This window comes from Sciurus carolinensis, unplaced genomic scaffold (genome assembly GCF_902686445.1).
Source record: "Sciurus carolinensis unplaced genomic scaffold, mSciCar1.2, whole genome shotgun sequence".
Classification (NCBI taxonomy): Eukaryota; Metazoa; Chordata; class Mammalia; order Rodentia; family Sciuridae; genus Sciurus; species Sciurus carolinensis.
In genome coordinates, this window is record NW_025920140.1 from 1,686,915 (window position 1) to 1,706,070 (window position 19,156).

General features: G+C 32.8%; 2 pseudogenes; one reads left to right on the forward strand and one right to left on the reverse strand.

Annotated features, from left to right (window-relative positions):
• The window catches only part of LOC124974252 (cyclin-dependent kinase 17-like), a 307,761-nt pseudogene extending 288,880 nt beyond the window's left edge, over positions 1 to 18,881 (reverse strand).
• Positions 14,722 to 15,826, forward strand: LOC124974253 (pleckstrin homology domain-containing family A member 1-like; annotated as a pseudogene).
• Positions 18,882 to 19,156: the final 275 nt, after the last annotated feature.

Here is a 19,156-nt window from a genome sequence, read left to right on the forward strand (position 1 = left end):
AATTAAATAATACAATCAATGTTATATACTTAATGGGTGTGTATAGATTATTTTGTCCATCGAGTGAATACACTTTCTTCTCAGCAGCTCATGAACTCTTCTCCAAAATAGACCATATACTATGCCACAAAGAAGTCATTAGTAAATACAAAAAAATTTATATACTATCTTGTGTCCTATGAGATCATAATGTAATGCAATTAGAAATCAATGATAAAATTAAAAAAAACAAAAAGTTCTGCTCCTGGGAGGCTAAACAATAGACTATTGAATGATACAATGATAATGGAAGACATTAGCAAAGAAATAAAAAAATCTTAGAGATAAAAGAAAACAACAAAACAACATCAAAATCTCTGGGACACTCTGAAAGCAGTACAAAAAGAAAAGATCATTGCATTAAGCTCATTCATTACAATAATAAAAAATCAACAACTAATTGAGGTAACATTACATCTCAAAGCGCTAGAAAAAGAAAAACAGATCAACACCAAAAGTAGAAGACAGGAAGTAATTAAAATCACAGCTGAAATCAATGAAATTGAAACAAAAGAAACAATTCAAAAAGTTGTCAAAACAAAAAGTTGATTTTTTGTAAAAGTAAATAAAATAGATAAACACTTAGCCTTATGAACAAAGAGGAGAGAAAAGATCAAATAACTAAAAATCATGAAAGAAAAGAAAATATGACAGACACAACTGAAATACATAACATAATTAGAAGCCACTTTGAAAATATATAGTCCAACAAAATAGAAAATATTGAAGACATTGACACATTTTTGGAAACATACGATCCTCCCAAACTGAATCGGGAAGTCATACACAATGTAAGTAGATCAATTTCAAGCACCAAAATAGAAGAAGCCATCAAAGTCTATCAATGAAGAAAAGCCCAAGAATAGATGGATTTTCAGTTAAACTCTGTGAGGCCTTCAAAGAAGAACTAATACAAATATTCCTCAATGCATTCCAAGAAATAGGAAAGAAGGGAACACTTTCAAATTCATTCTATGAAGCTAGTATCACTCTAATACAAGAACCAGACAAAGATGCATCAAGGAAAGAAAACATTAGCTCAATATCCTGGATGAACATAGAGGCAAAAATCCTTTAAAAAATTCTAGCAAATTGCATAAAAGAAAATATTAAAAGGATAGTGCTCCATGTTCAAGTGGGGTTTATACCAGGAATGAAAGTTTGGATCAACATTTGGAAATTAATACATAATTTATCACATCAATAGACTTAAAGTTAAGAATACAGCACCCCTTCATGCTCTAAACAGTAGAAAATATATGAACTTCAGATAAAGCACTAATCTCCAAAATTTATAAAGATCTTACAAAACTTTACATCAAATATACAAAAAGCCCTATCAATAAAGGACCCAAGGAACTGGACAGACTATTTACAGAAGAAGAGATACAGATGACTGATAAATACATGAAAAAGTTTTCAAAATCTCTAGTAATTAGAGAAATGCAAATTAAAACACCTGTTAAGTTTCATCTTACTTCATTAAGAATTGCTATTTTCAAGAACACAAACAATAATAGATTTTGGCATGGATGTGGGGAAAAAAGTACATTCATACATTGCTGGTGGAGTTGTAAATTATTACAGCCCCTCTGGAAAGGAGTATAGAGATTCCTCAGAAAACTTGTGATGGACCCACCTTTTGACCCAGCTATCCTACACCTCAGTTTATACCTACAGGAGTTTACATTAGCATACTACATTAATGCAGTCACATCAATGTTTATGGAAGCTCAATTCACAATAGCAAGATTGTAGAAACAACCTAGATGCCATTCAACAGATGAACAGGTAAAGACACTGTGATATATATACACAATGGAATATTACTCAGCCATAAATAATAATATTATTGCATTTGCATATAAATGGATGGAATTGGAGAATATCATGCTAAGTGATATAAACCAATCCCAAAAAACCAAAAGCTGAAAATTTTCTCTAATAAGTGGATGATGATATATAATAGAGGTGGGGGGTTAGAGAAGAATGGAGGAATACTATATTACATAGAGGGAAATAAGAGGGTGTAGGTGGCAGTGGTTTGAAAGATGGTGGAATGAGGCAGACATCATTACACTATGTACATGTATGATTATGAGTGGTATTAGTCTACATCATGCACAACCATAGAAATGAATATTTGTACACCATTTCTGTACAATGAATTAAAATGCAGTCTATAAAGAAAAAATAAATTAAAAAAACAATAACGACTTAGTTGTTTTATCTTGCCAAACTCTCTGGATTAGGAGAGCATTATTTATTATTTACTTACATGCTAGAATCTTGCAGTAGTATCACATTCTATCATGTGGATATTGGTAATTATTTTCTTTGATGCCAAAATATTGTTACTCATCCACCCACATTATTGTTATTTGTATGTATGACTATAGGCAGTACAGATCCTAGGAACAAAAGTAAAGAAGGGTTAGATATAGTGCAAACTCCCCCTACCTAACTTTATTGTTGTTTCATCCACCCTACATCTGTGTCCCCAATGTGGTTCATTTTAACCATTTAGCACTTAGTATTTTGCCTCTTGATCTGGCAAATTTAAGTAGACTGTGGGCCCTCAAGACTGGAACTGTATCCTGCTTCCCAAGGTGTCTCCCAGCATTTAACTTGTTGACTGGAGTACAGATGATGTCACTGATTAACAATGACTATATAAATAAAAAGATACCAAAGAATTAATAAAGAGATGTCAAAAAAAGGTAAGGGTTAAAAAAATCAAGACTGTGTACCTTTTTAGTTGGTCATTTTGCTTGTTAAAATTATACCATGCCAAGTACCATCTCTGTCCCAGAAGTATAATGTACACAATGAGATTTAGGTTCTTATTGGAAAATGGTAAGCTAAAGAGATTCAAATTGCCATTTCACTTCTCTGGCTTACTACTGGAATTGGGGTAGGCTACCATGATATGACTATGTCCCAGGAGAAATCAGATTTCTTTATTTCCCCTGGTCTTATTCCTATCACATGAAATCAAGCTTTAGTCACACACATCAAAACATTGATTTTTAAACAATTTAACTTAAAGAAGTAAAAACTTAATTTTAAGTAAAATTAGCAATGAGCAAATCTAGTACTTAAAAAAGCTTTAGCCTGGGCATCCTAATCCTTTGTTAAAATTATACATACCAAGTACAATCTCTGTGCCAGAAGTATGATATATACAATGAGATTTAGGGTCTTATTGGAAAGTGGTGATAAAAGGCTTCATTGTTTGAAAGTTTCAAAGTTAGAATAGCAGAACTCTGGGAATGAGTAGAGCAGAAAAGACTTACATGGCTACAGTGTGCTCCTGGTGGCAGGACCCAGAGCTTCTGTGGAATTCAGCAAGAATTTGTAAACAATGAATGGCCTCTCTTTTTTCTCCTTATTGGTAATTCTGCCACATGATTGAAATATATCTTTGTGACATCCTAGAAAAGGCTTGGGGAATGACTAAAATTATGCTAATTTTCTTATCTAGTATTCCCAACAATAAGTATTGTTCATGTCCACAGTTGTTCTACACATTACCAGGATCTCTGGGAGTTGGAACGTATGTACCCAGGGGATCTGAAAATTAGGATCCAGTCACCTGGATTTTGTATTAAAATAAGTATTGCTGAGTCCTTAGGTATTTGACAGGGTCTGACATAAATATTTCATTTCAGTGCCTAATAATGTTCTTGGTTCAGGGATGATACTTTGTTAACCACTGAAGGCCAGTGGTTTCTAGTTTACATTTAGAAATCTTCAGAATAAATTGCACTGTGTGTGGTGAGGGCTGATATTGGTGAATGCTCCAGGCATGACCTACCATTGAGTTGCATCCCCAGCCCATTTATTTTTAGATAGGGTCTTGTTAAGTTGCTGAGGCTAGTCTTGAACTTGTGATCTTCTTGTCCCAGCCCTCAGTTACTAGGATTGTAGCCCTGTTTCACTGTACCTGGCTTTATGACTGCATTGAAAGACTTCTTGCTTGAGAGTTTCAATTGCTGTTTTAGCAAATAGTCCTGAATTTTCTCTTAGTGATATTCAAAATGCAGACCCCACAAAAAAAAAATACAACCCAGTCTTGATGGCTGATGGCTTAGATGACCTTGGGCCCTCTTTTTTGGTTGAATAATAAAACTAAGGGAAAACAATTTTGCACCTTTTACAATATTATTACTCTTCCAATGAAAAGGATAGTTGAACAGAGAAATTTTTAAAATGATAAGAAAAAACATGATACAAGAAAGATTTTCTGAAACTAGACATTGCAATTGATGGATTTTCACTATTTAGATTATGATTATGTTTGCACAAAACTTATAAGAGTAATCTCCTTTCAAAATAAGAAACCTCTTCCACATATTCTATTAATGTACTGGTAAAGAAAGCATAATAGATTTTTTGTACAACAAATTTTAAGTGATGCTGATAGGTTTTCTGTTGTGATCTTTGCAAAGGTAGTCTGTAATCCTGAGTAGGACAACTGACAGAACTGAGGAGTTTCTGCACACAATCATTCATGTACATTAATAGTTCATGAACAACAGAGAAAAAGATGTATCCCATTTGTTTACAATAAAAATAAATTAAAAAATAGTTCATTCATCTAAAATCATTATAGCAGCCTATAGCAGATATTGAAGAATTCCAATTAAGGAGAAACGGCACTAGGCTTTCTGGAAGAGGTAGGCCTTTGAACTGAGATATATTTTATAGAGAGAGATGCCAAAGACACTGTGCTAAGTGTTGAATGTCAAGGATCCAGATTTACAAATAAAGGGAAATGTCTTTTTCAATGGGATAATTTGGCATTTTGAACTTACATGTCTGCTCCATTCCAACCTTTTAAATATATTTTTATCAAATTTGAAAGCACTCAATAGATACAGATACATGTTGAAACCCAGTGGAGCTAGTTTAAATTTGCCAATTAAAAATAAAATTATATATAAGGAACAACATAATATAATTATCATACTGTAATTACAAAGTTAAATTTGAATAATCAGTCTCCAAGAAAAACAGCAACACTGATTTCCACCCATGCAAGAAAGTGGAGAATTCAAACAAAAGGCAGTTACATTAGTGAACTATCAGATCCTAATGCAAAGAGTAAGGCATATTGCAATACCCATTCTAATAATTTCCAAACTTAAGGATTTAATGATCATACCTGAGTAATAATTACTACAAGATTAACAATAGATATAATCTCTAGCTTATTTGCATGCTCTCCAGTGGAGATTTTTCAGGGACAGAAGACAAAACTCATTTATTTAACATTTACCAAGCAAAATATTAGGTGCTGAGCAAACAGTGAAGAAGACAGACATGATCCTCGCTTTCATGAGTTCAAAATCTAGAATGTGTTGCACCTTATTTTGAATATTTTGAAACTTTAAAAGTTGCATAAAAACAGAAATAATACCTAAAAAAAACAACATATTTTATATTTTAATATAATATAAAACTCCCTTAATTCTGCTTTCCAGATGAAAGACAATCATTCTTCTGATATTTCATTGTTCTAAGAAAATTCTTAACTTTTTGACAGCCCAAGAAAATTCCTATTCAGATAGCTCTTACAGAAAAGCACATGAACACTAAAAATATACATATATAAGATAAATTACAACTTGTAATTGGTCTTCCTATAATTCAGTGTACTTTGTAAGCAGTAGTAATTGCAACAAGAGAGTTCTAGGTGGCTTTTTTCTAGCAAAATAATTCATACATCAGTCATCAAACCATATTAGGCTGGAGATGCATTTCTAATACAGTTTTAGAACAAGTGAAGAATATGCTGAGGTTCTACAGGTGCCATATTAAAGGTGAGTACATATTAAAAAACTCTACGGACAGCAGGAGGCTACTTCAAACACCCATTTCCCTCCCTGTGAGAATTACTGAATTGCTCTATTTAACAGAAATGGGTTTGCTCCTTGACATGTGGGGACAGAAAAGAGACTGAAAATCTCAATTCTGCTCACCATTTTTTCTTTTTAAACCATCGGCATAGGAATGAGGAATCCACACAGTGGATTTCTAATATACCTAATCTCTAATTTTAACATAATGACACATATTCATATATAGACTTTCTATTGATTAAATGTCTCATAAATTTCTACTGGGTATGCTATTATTGGAAATGCAACAAAACTCTAATGAATTCTCTCAGCCTATAAGATTTCTCATTAATTTAATATTTAACTGTGTTAAGAGAATGCTTCATGTATTATCAATCATATATAAATATACATAGCACTTCCCAATCCATTAACCAGTATCTTTAATATGTGATATGATTACTAAATGTAACAAGGAATCCTGGATGGGATTCCGGGACAAAAATGGTAGTAAACAACTTGTGAAATTTGAAAAAATTGTGGAGTATAGTAAATAGTAATGTACCAATATTTGTTCCTTAGTTGTACAAAATGTATTAGAGTAACATTATACTAATAATAGGAATAACTGGGTATATGGTAAAAATACTGTATTTTCTAATTTCTCTTCTAATCTAAAATTTAAAAAGTTTATTTAAATACAAAGTCAATGAAAAGGATGAAGTGAAAAAAGGGAGACTGAATATAAAAGAGTTTTATAGGTATAAAGTTATTCCAATAACCCTGAGCAGATGAGATGGGACAAAAGGGAAACATGATTGAAAAGAAAAAACAAAAAAGTACAATATACACTAAAACATCATGCAACAAAAACAAATAAAATATCATGATAAGCAACAACATAGATAAAACTCAGAAACTTAACAAAGCAAAAGGAACCAACCAAAAAATATGCATACTGTACACTTTCATACATATCCAGATACAAAGTTTTTAGTACATATGTGTATGTACATACATACCAACTCTATAAATAATATGTATTTCCATGTCTATGTAAATTTTTAAAAATATATTTCTATACTACATTATGCAAAGTTCAGTCATTTAAATAAGAATAATCAGAAAAGAAGTATTAAGCATTTCAAAGGTAATTAAGATTTTGCACTTATGAGAATAAGAAAGTTCCAGATATTAAAACATACTATAAAATAATATGGTCAAAATAGTATGATGCATGCAGGTAAAACTAATCTTTGGTATAAAAGAGACAGGGATCATGGCTACAGGTGAGGAGTATTAAATGAAATGAAAGATAATAGAAGGACTTTCTGGGATTTTTTAAATTTTATTCATCTACATACTAATCATAAAGGTATATTAACACTGAAGATACTTACTGAGTTGTAGGGTGATGGTTTGGGTACTTCATTGGATAATCCATATGTATTAACAAATGTTCATTGTATCTAGTGCAGTACATCTAAGAAGATATATGTGGTACATATTCTGCATATCTAGCATATATGAATAAAATTTACCAAAAATAAACTATAACATAGCTTAAATCCCATTCCAATATGCATGCATGTTAAGGGTTCCAGTAAACCCTAAAGAATGGAAAATAATAAAACCCAGAAGGTTTACATAATATTAAGTTAAGGGCTGGTGTTTCAGCTAATTGACAGAGCTTGCCTAGCTTGTGCAAATTTTGGGGTTCAATTCCCATAACTGCCAAAAATTAAAAGATTTACATTCAGACAATAGAAAAAGCAAATCTGGTGATACAGGTAGGATACCAAAAACCTACTAAGAAAGCTCTATGAGATCTCCAGCTCAATGGTTGATAAAATGGTGGACTTTTGATCTGCAACATTTCCAGGTAACCATCAGATTTTCTGATATCTGCAGGTAGGGATAACCATTTATTTAAATCATACAAAAAGAAAAAAATTAATCAAAACAAAAAAGACAGGGCTTTTTTTGATTCATGTACTCTAGAGAATTATTTTGTAGCAATAATTAGCTGAAGTTAACCGAAGTTTAAAAGTTACCTGCATTGATTATACATGATATAGTGAAGGAAAAATATTTACTATTGTAAGCAAAGGTATATGATGCAGTTTTATAGAAATAACATAAGACAAGTTGGACTCAGATATTTTGGGGTCATTCCATTAGTAAATTTATCTTGGATTTACTTTGAAATTATTACACCATATGGTAGAAACATGCAGACACAACATATGATCAATATAAATAATTAAACAAGTGGGTATTATTATTTTAAATACAACATGTGAAAGAAAATTAAAATGTTTTCTGTTGCTGTTAATAGAAGTAAAAGTTGTTCTATGATTACCACAATTACCTGCTTTTATCAAGGACTGCAAGCAAGGAACTGCTAATTAGTGCCCCCTGGGTTCTTGCCTGGCTGAATCACTTTGGCACTCCCCCTGCCCCATCAGCTTCTCACTGTATTTTTCTCACCTGCAAAACCAGGCCTAGTCATGTAGGCAGAAAGGAGAGATAAAGGAGGAGAGAAATGGAGAACAAAAGAGACCTTTACCTATAAAAGATGTAGGGTGCACTCACTTCTTGGGACTTTAGAACATCAGTAATGGCCCCCTTTTCCCTCCAGGGAAAACTCTCTATTATTACTTTCAAATAAAATCTGCTTAATATGCTTGCCTTGGCATGCTTCTCTAGTTTTGGAACTCTAACATTAGAGGAAACAGGACTCATTGCTGGTAAATGGCGGTATCATAACTAAAGAATGTGAGCTGAGACAAACTTCAAGGAGAAACTTGCATCTCTCATCATATCAAGAAATGTAAATTCTATAAAAAAGAAATTATTTATAATAAAATCATGAAAAACAAGAGATAAAAAAGGAACTGTGTAAATATTTACTGAGAGATGAAAGACTTAAATACAGATATATACCATATTCAAAATGGTTAGACTGAACAATGCCATAGTAGTGGTTACCACCATATTAATTTTAATATTTTATATAACCCAAATCAAACATCAAGATTATTTTTGCCAAAAACAATAAAATGCCTAGAACTCATCTAGAATAAACAAAAAAAAAATCCAAAAACATTCTTGAATAAGAGTACATGCTCTTCAACTTACCATGGGGTTATGTCCTGATAAACCAATTCTAAGATGAAAATATCACTAAGTTGGAAATGCACTTAAATATACCTAACACACTGAATATCACAGTTTAGCAACACAGAACTCTGTAGAGCACTGTAGTTTAGTCCTGTGGCTTCATGGCAAATTGGGAGCTGTGATACTGCATAACAAAGTAGTATCATACTGTATATTGCCAGTCAGGGAAAAAGATCAAAATTCAAAATGTGAAGTTTGGGTTCTAAAAAATGTGTTGATTTTTCAGTATTGTAAAGTTGAAATCATCAGTTAGGTCATGATGAATAAGAAGATCATGTGTATATGTGAAAAGGTAGGAATGAAAAAAAAATTGTTCTAGATACTAAAATGAATTAAACTAAAAAAATATATATATAATCTATAATCTATAGCATATCACTTCTGGGAGAAAAATATATACTTCAATGAAAGAATTATATGATCTACATATAGATCCAAATGCCAACGTCTTTTATACCTGTGATAAAATCATATATATTATAAATAAAACTAAGTACAAATTCAATATTATTTTGATATATCTATATAATTACACAATTATCAAGTTGATCTCAAGAGTTAAAAGTGCTAATTTATTACAGAGAACACTGATATTGTTTTGCTTAACTCACTCAGAAAAAATCTTTTAACATTGAAAATATAATCAACCAACAGGACACTCTAATCATTGTCTCTACTGCTACAAAAAAGAAACATACTTCTATTTTTAAAGATTTCATATTTTGTAGAAAAATATTCATATATAGTACATATTGAAATGATAATAGTCATAATTACTGTCTTCAAAATTATAATATACCATTGGTAAAAAGAGAAATATGTTGCATAACTTACATGGAAAAATAATTTACTATGTACAATAGGGATTTCTAGGTGCCATGAACCACAAAGAAAATGATACTGATACTTATAAAGCAAGGGGGAAAAAGCTGGTCTATTTTTTTCTCTCTTAAAATCTGAATATGAACTATCCAAATGAATCTCAAAGAGATATAACTGAAATCACATTTCTGAAAAGAGGACTTTGTTAAGGTCCTCTAGAATGATGTCAGTCTAGATTTCTAGAATTTAAAAAATCACTTTTCCTCAACAGGGAACTAAAAATGAATATTTTTGTATTCTGTAGAATATAGAATATTATGATTAATGTGTACTTGCCTTGGAATAGTAATTAGGAAAAAGGAAATAGTAAGAATACAGCTCACTGATATGATTATAAAGGCTCTCTTTATAAAAATTTTTAAATTGCTTTATTTACTTGCTATATATATATATATATATATATACTTATATGTGTGTCTGCATTGTATATATATGCAAAAACACACATATTAATGTATATTTATGCATTTCTAAAGTGTTACCTTCATTGAGATTCATCTATGTTTATAATTTCTGAGACAAACACCTGTAGGTGACTGGACTTCATCAGATGACTTCCCAGAAGCTTGGTCACTCTCCATATCTGATCCCATTTTTAGATATTTGTGAACAGTATCAGTATTGGAAAATGAGACAATGTTTAACTTAATGAACTGTAGATCAAAATACAATGCTTAAATATGTAAAGGTGGTTCCAAGAATGTATAGGCAATACCCAGGAAGCAAATTTAACAAAGAGAGAACTGAGAGTCAAGAGATTTTAAGCATAAACAGACTGTCAGTTTCTTCTTGGTAAGGGTTGCTGATTCTGGCAGGAAAGTGCTTGGGTTTAGGTGCACAGTGGGATAAAAGGGGAAGCCTTGGGTGTCTAAAGTGCAACTGAGTCCCCAGAGAAACATTAATCTTTGGTAAAAAATTATGAGGTATGTTTGGTAGTCTCAGACTATGAATAAAAACTTGAATACTCCCTGACACAACCAATTTATTATGTTATTAACAAACAAGTATAATTAAAACACAACTGCTCTTTGGTAGTATTGATCCCATCAAGAAAAATGAAAACAATGCAGACTTATGTCTGAACTTTACTAATCTGTCAGTGGGGTAAGAGGTTTCTTTGCTGTAGTAGTTTTTGAGAACCAGAAGAACACTTACCTGCTCAATTTTTGTGCCATTCACTACATAATAGCTAGAGATAAAGTAAATTTAAATTTCATCTCATTCCCTAACACTTTCAACATTGCTTTCTTAAATCTAGACCAAGAGTCCAGCACAAGAATAGATTTTTTTTTATGGTTCCTGAACTAAACATGTTTTTGGTTGTTTATTTTGTTTTGTTTTTGTATTTTAAGTGTTACTAATCAAAGAAAAGAATATGCAACAGAATCTATAGTCCACAAAACCTAAAAATGTACTAACAAGTTCCTGGTTTAGAAAATCAACAAATAGTCAGCGAAGCCCTGACCTGTAGTGTTTTCTGATTTCCTTTGACAACAGTCCTCCATAGCAGACTTCATACTACCAACACGACACTGAATGTGTAACAAGAGAAAGAACATGCAGTAGAACACCATTACATGGTACTTTGTAATAAATATACCACAGAAGTAACTCTTACTGCATAGATAAAAATAGTAAAAAGCACTAAAAAAATCAAAAATAATTACTCTTGCATATTCACTACTTTTGCTTCTGAGTTTATTTTAATTATAACTTCATATGATTAAAAATTAATAATAGCCATGTTTAACAGGCAAAATGACTGAAAATTTAAGAATCATCTCTCAGTGTGAGCTGATTGCAGCATACCATTCTGTAAGGTCACAACTAAACAGGTAAAGTCTACACACATTACCCACAGATAAAAAATGCATGAGTTCATATTCCCCAATTTTTTGAAACATATCAGGATATAATCTTCCATGGCAAGAAAGAATGCAAGCAGTAGAAAAAATGCTCAGGAACTTCAGTAAATATAATTATCTAATGAACCAAAAAAATTTTTATGTTTAGCTGGGTGTGGTGGCACACACTGTAATGCTGAGGCAGGAGGATGGTGATTTCAAAGGCAGTTTCAGCAAAAGTGAGGCACTAAGCAACTCAGTGAGAACCTATCTCTAAATAAAATATAAAATAGGACTGGGGATGTGGCTCAGTGGTTGATTGCCCCGAGTTCAATCCTGGTACCCCAAAAAATTTCAAGAAATTTTGTACTGTTATGTTTAAAAACATAACATGTTGCAAAAGTCAAATAAATCATGAATTTTAAAAAAGAAGCCATTAAGGCTGTCATTGAGGCTCAGTGGTAAAGTGAGTGCCTGGCACATGTGAGGCACTTGGGTTCCCTCCTTAGCAACACATAAAAATAAATAAAAAAATAAAGGTCTTGTGCCCATCTGCAACTAAAAACTTTTTTGAAAATTTTAAAAATAGACACCACCAAAAATGATCAGGGAAGTAGACATAAAATAGAAACTTCCAGATATGTATTTTTCTGGATATTTCAAAGAACATAATAAAAGAGTAACATCTGAGGTGATAATCTAATTACTCTACTAGTCTATAGTGATTATTTCAAGCATTAATGAGGTATGATCCTAAATTAAGCACCACCCTAACATGCCAAACATTTTGAAATACTGCATGTCCTTCTTATAGGATTTGGTTTCTTTCTCATGGTCATGTATTCAAATATTACTTCTCTGTAGTATCAAAAATACCCTCTCTAGAACCTTCCATCTTTTTAATGTCCTTCCTACTCTTAACTTGCTTTTTTTACCTGGCAAAGAGAAAGCAGATAATAAAGGCTTGCAGACTAAAATCTAACAACATGCCTGTTCTACAATCAGAAAGTTAGATAAAGTAGACAAATAATCAAATTACTAAATTTGCTTCCATTTCTGGGCATTGCCATAATGGAGCCAAGACTTCCTCCAGTAACACTATGGGGTCCCCACAATGGGGGTTTCTTGAAAGACACTGTGTACTGATGCAGGAAGGAATGCATGCTGTGAGATGGTGGAGACCTACAAGTCTTCACCACAGACACTGTGATTCACAGTATTTAAAAATCATTCAATCACCAGCCCAAGATTCAGGATCATGTGGGAAGGATTGAGAAAGCAAAGCAGAAAACTAAAGTTGTAACAGAGATCACTACATATAAACTGATGTCTAGGACTATTCATACAAAGCAGTAGAGTTAAAATAATTTCTTATAAAAATATTTATAAAAATATTTTAATTTAGCTAATATCTATCCATTTCTCATGCAATAAAAATTAGTAGATAATCACAAAACTAATATACTCATTTTATCCATTTGCTGATTTTAACTGTCTGAAGATTGTTTACATCCATTCCTTCATGAATTCACTACCTAGTATATGTTTTATGATGAAGCATGCTATAAAATATAAAAGATATAATACTTGCCTAAATGAACTTATATTCCTATTGAGAGACATCCAGAAAATTGTGTTAGTGAATTAAACAAAAGAATTTAAGTATCATTTATACAGAGACTACAAAATTATTGTCCCAAATTTGAGATTTTAATATAAAGAATCTTTAAACAATTGCAGGTCTACTACCAAGCAGAAACATTCCGAAAATATAATGCTTTAAAGTTATTTAGGCCAGTTGCAGTGGTGCATGCCTATAATCCCAGTGGTTCAAAAGACTGAGGCAGAAGAATCGCAAGTTCAATACCAACTGCAGCAACCTAGCCGGGCTCTAAGTAACTCAACAAAACCCTGTATTTAAATAAAATATAAAAAAGGCTGAGACTGTGGCTTAGCATTTAAGTGCCCCTGGATTCAATCCCTGGTACCAAAAATAAAAGTTATTTAGTTATAAGTGGCAAATAAAATGAACAAGACTTTGTAAATCTGTTTCAACATTTTTGAGTATAATGCTAGGAAGAGAATTGCTGCTTCATATAATTTTATATTTAAATTTTAGGGGAAATGATATGAATTAATTTTTGAAAATTAAAAAAAAATTAACATTTAAAAAATCTGATGAGCTCAGAATTCTCCAATCTTGCAAGTACTTTACAAAAAATTCTACACTTCGCTTTAGTGTAAAATAAATTTTATTCTAACAACAAACCTAAACTCCATAAGGAAAGAATGTGATAGAAGCAATTATCAGGCACTGACCAAAAAGATGCAGAATTTCTGTCAAAGCTGTTAATGAAAACAAGGGAATATGCAGATTTTGGTAGTCCTTGCTACCTGCAATCACTTCAATATCTATTATGATGCCCTCAAGTATTATATGAAATAAGTCTGTTGAAGAGGAAATTCAAATTTCTATTTTTTCTTCTCTACTACCTGTCAAAGTTACTATTGTAAAAGGCAATGTTATTAAAGAAAACACTATATACTACTTAAAAATAATTAAATATTTCTTTTCTTTTCTTTTTTTTTTCTGGTACTGGGGATCGAACTCAGGGCCTCAAGCACTCTACCAGCTGAGCTATCTCCCCAGCCTGAAAATAATTAAATATTGTAAACAGGCCTGTGGGAGCCGGGGTTGAGGTGGCGTGGGTGCTCCGGACTGAGGCCTCAAACTACTGAGTGATCTGCATTATTTCCCGCTGAGTACCCAGCACATACTTTCTATGTTTAGTGCTGTTAAAAGACTTTACTGCAAAATTTGGTGCTATAAAGTGACCAGCGGATCCATTAAAAGTTTTTCTTAAGTGTTAACCTGTATCAAGGCATATGGCTATGGATTTGTCTTTTGGGTGTAATGTTCAAGCCCAGAAATGCCTTATGTGGATTGTCAGAATCGCATCTGTGTTTTCTAGACATTGAAGAAAATGAAAACAGTGGGAAATTTCTTCTGAGGTACTTCATACTGGATACCAGAGAATATAGTTTTGTATGGTACATGGATAATACACAGAACCTCCCCTCTGGATCATCACATGTTGGAGCCATTAAACTTAACTACATTTTGAAGGTTAGCGATGCAACTAAGCTAAGGCCAAAGGCTGAGTTCTGTTTTGTTATGAATGCAGGAATGAGGAAATACTTCCTACAAGCCTATTATCAGCAAGATCTAGTAGAATGGGTAAATGTGTTGAACAAAGCTATAAAAATCACAGTACCAAAGCAATCAGACTCACAGTCTAATTCAGATAATCCAAGTCACCAGGGTGAATGTGGGAAGAAGCAAGTGCCTTACAGAAGTGATATTATTGGTGGTGTACCCATCATTACTCAACTCAGAAAGAAGTGAATGTGGTGAGAGTGTTGACAGAAATAATTTGAAACAATCACAAAGCCATCTTCCTTGCTTTACTCCAAAACCAGCTCCTGACAGTGACATTATCAAAGTTGGATATTGTGTCAAACAAGGAGCAGTGATAAAAAACTGGAAGAGAAGATATTTTCAATTGGATGAAAACACAATAGACTACTTTAAATCTGAAATGGAAAAGGAAATTCTCTAAGGAATACCACTTAAAGAGGTTCATAAAGTTCAAGAGTGTAAGCAAAGTGATATAATGATGAAGGACAACTTATTTGAAATTTTAACAATGTTTTGATCTTTCTATGTGCAGGCTGAAAGCCCTGAAGAATTGCACAATTGGATTAAAGCAGTGTCTGGTGCCATTTTAGCACAGTGGGGACCTGGCAGATCAGCGTCTTCTGAGCATTCCCACTGTCCTTCAGAGTCCAGACACACTGTCCATCCTACCGGTGCCACAGCAGCAGCTGCCTCATATTCCACAGCCTCTTGCAGCAACTCTCTGGTCTCAAGCTTTACCATGGAGGCGTGAGAATTTTACAAATCTCTTGCCAAGGTCAGGCCAGGGAACTTCAAGGTCCAGATTTTCTCTACAAGAGAACCAGTTTCCAAAGTGACTGAACAAGCTCTGCTAAAACCTCAAAGTAAAAACTGCCCTCAGGAAAAAGATGGTGACCTTGTGGACTTGGATGATGCAAGTCTTCCAGTCAGTGACTTACAAGATGGAGGCATGCAGGGCCTGCCACATCCATCCTCAGTGTCCTTCATGAGGCTTCTAGCCAAAGATGATAAAGGGGATGATGGGTTTTAATGTGTGCATTTACTGCCTTTCAGATATACTCTTTGAAAGCTGGTAAGCCAAGAATCTAGTGAGCAAACAAACAAAATGTCCCTTTATTCAGAAAGAGAAAAAAACCTGATTGTCTTTGTATCAACTATCTGAAGCTTTGTGTACTCTTATTTAGGTGGAAAAAATGTGTGTGTGATTTTTTTTTTTTTTAATTTTCTTAGTGACTTGACAGTTTAAATGTTTCACAACTTAAAAATATTAAAAATGCTTATTAATGATTTTGGTCATTTAAAAAATGCTACTTTGACTTCCTTTTAAATATTGATATTTAAACATAAAAAAAATATTGTAAACATTACACCAGGTTACAAACTAAGCATGTTTTAATAAATAATATTAAAATATTTCAAAAATATGCAATTGGTCTAAAATATTAACTAGTTCTCAAAAAGAAGGTTTATTTTCTTTGATTCATAGCTTTTTTAAAAAAGAGGTATGTCTTATAGTCAAACAGATATTAAGGATATGTCCTGGGGTTGAGGTTGTGACTCAGTGGTAGAGTACTTTCCTTGCATGTATGAGGCACTGGGTTTAATTCTCAGAACTACATATAAATTAATGTATAAAATAAGATTGAACAATAATTAGTTTTTTAAAAAGAATATGTCCTAGCCAAATGTGGTACATGCTTACAATCCCAGAGGCTTGGGAGGCTGTGGCAGAAGGATTGTGAATTCAAAGACTGCCTCAGCTACTTACTGAGGCCCTGAGCAACTTAGCAAGACCCTTTCTCAAAATAAAAAATAAGAAGTGATGGGGATGTTTCTCAGTGGTGAAGCACCCTTGGGATCAATCACTGGTAATCCCTAAAAAAAGAAAAAGTGTCCTAGTCAGGTACAGTTACTCATGCTACCTGGGTAATTTAAGTAGGAGGATCACCAAACCAAAAGACAGCAACTTACCGAGATTGTTTCAAAATAAAAACCAAAAAGAACTAGGTATACAGCCCAATGGTAGAGTAGTCCTGGGTTCAGTTCCTAGTACCACCCCTCCCCCCACAGATAAACATATCCCATTAACCACCCATGGAAATAAATACTGTGCTTATTTTATTTCTTAATATCACTGGCAAACATAATGGCAAGGCTTTTCTACCTTAAAAATGAACAACTGAGCTGGGCATGCTAACAAGGACCACAAGTTCAAAGGTAGACCTAGCTATGTAGCAAGGTCCTAAGCAATTTAGCAAGACCCTAAACAAATTACCAAAACCCCATCTCAAAGTGTTAAAAAGAGCTAGAGATGTGAGCCAGTGGTGAAGTACCATTGGGATCAATCCCTGTTCAAAAACAAAATAAAAAATGCCCCTGAACACATTGGATTTAAGTAATACCAAGAATTCAATGGGTTTCTGAAAGAAAATTAGAATTTAGTTTCAGGCATCTCATAGATATCATCTTGCAAGAAAAATAGAAGACTAAAACAAATTTTGGGATTTGATACAAAGGCAACTTTTCACCTCCTCTGTGTAACTGTGTCCAAATCATTATTTTAAATTTCCTACTAGCCCATCTCTCCTGCTCCACATTAAACACAAAAGAGCAGCTCTCAGTGAAGACTCAGCAGAAGCTAGGAGGTCTGGGACAATAGATACAATGCTGTAGACTTTGAAGCAAAAAAAACTAGACTGTAAAGTATTCATTCTGCCAACATGATAGGTATCCTTGAGTAAATAATGACCCTTCAGAGAAAAGAAAATATGGTATCTGAAACCTTGGTAGAATAAATGACTTCCCTGGAGTTATCCAACCAAGTGTTTCAGCATATCAAATCCCAACCCATGACTTCTGATTAAAATGCAGATCCCTTTCCACTGTGCTTTTCCTTCTCTCACAGCAAAAGCATCTACATGCACTGCAAGGGGTGAGGGTGACTATGTTTTACCTGCTGCAACAAATCTCTACTGAAGAATCTCTGGCACAGTGAGGGAAGGCTTGCCACATAAACTGTGTGCCATGACACACTGGCAGTCAATCATGTAATCTCCTTTATTGTAGTTATAACATTGCTAGGGGTATTTTTATTTTGAATATGTAGACTTGTTCTAAAAATGTGACTCTGTTTATGTTTAAATTCATTCACTTTAACAAGCTCTTTATTTTATATCATTATCTGTGTATTACTACTTTGACTTATAAAAAGGACTGTCACATGCTTGAAACATTATATGCTTACCTGCTCTATGTGCTTAATAAAACAGATAGAGTCTGTGACAAACATAAAATTGAAAAAAGTTTATTCATGATGAACCTTAGAATTTAGTAGAGTCAATATGCATATAACACATTGAAAAACAATGCTGAGACCACAAATTTCACAAATATTCTATGCATTTTAACTGCATTAATTCAGGTTGTAAGACTAGAAAAAATATTTAAATGTCAATTTAAATGTCAAAATAATTATTTAACAATTAGTAAAATATTATGCAATATATCATTATTTATAAACTAGTAAAAACAGAAATGTGGGATGGAATAATTTATTGTCTTGATACAGGCATAGTAAAAATGTTGGAATGAAAGTAGGATATTCAAGGAAGCAAGAGAAAATTATACAATATTGTGTTTCCTAAAACATCAGGGAATGAGAGAAAGAGAGAGAGAAATAAAAGGTCATTATTATGACTTTTCTAGACAGTAAACTCACATTGTTTAAAAAGTAATTAAATGGGGGAAGCATCTTATCCATCCCAAATATGTACTATTATCATTGCTGTTGTTTTCTTTAATAACCATATATTCAGCTAATTCAGATAATTATTTACCAATATTCTGGCATCCTTGAAGAGTGAGGGACAGCATTCTCTTAAATATTTTCATCCTATCAATTGAATGTGGCTTGAAAAAATCCTAAAAGAATAAATACAAAAGTTAAGTTATCGATATTTTACTTCTCAAGAAAACAATGTCATTCTGTTTTTCCTGGGAATCTTCAAAATAGGAATATGATGAATACAATCAGGAACTTTTTACTTTGCCAAACATCATAAGCTTCAAACTTTTGTTCAAAAAGATGCATTTGCTAATTAATGCTATATGTATTTGGCATTATTAAAATAGTAGAAAATTTGCATAATTAGAATTCAATCATAATA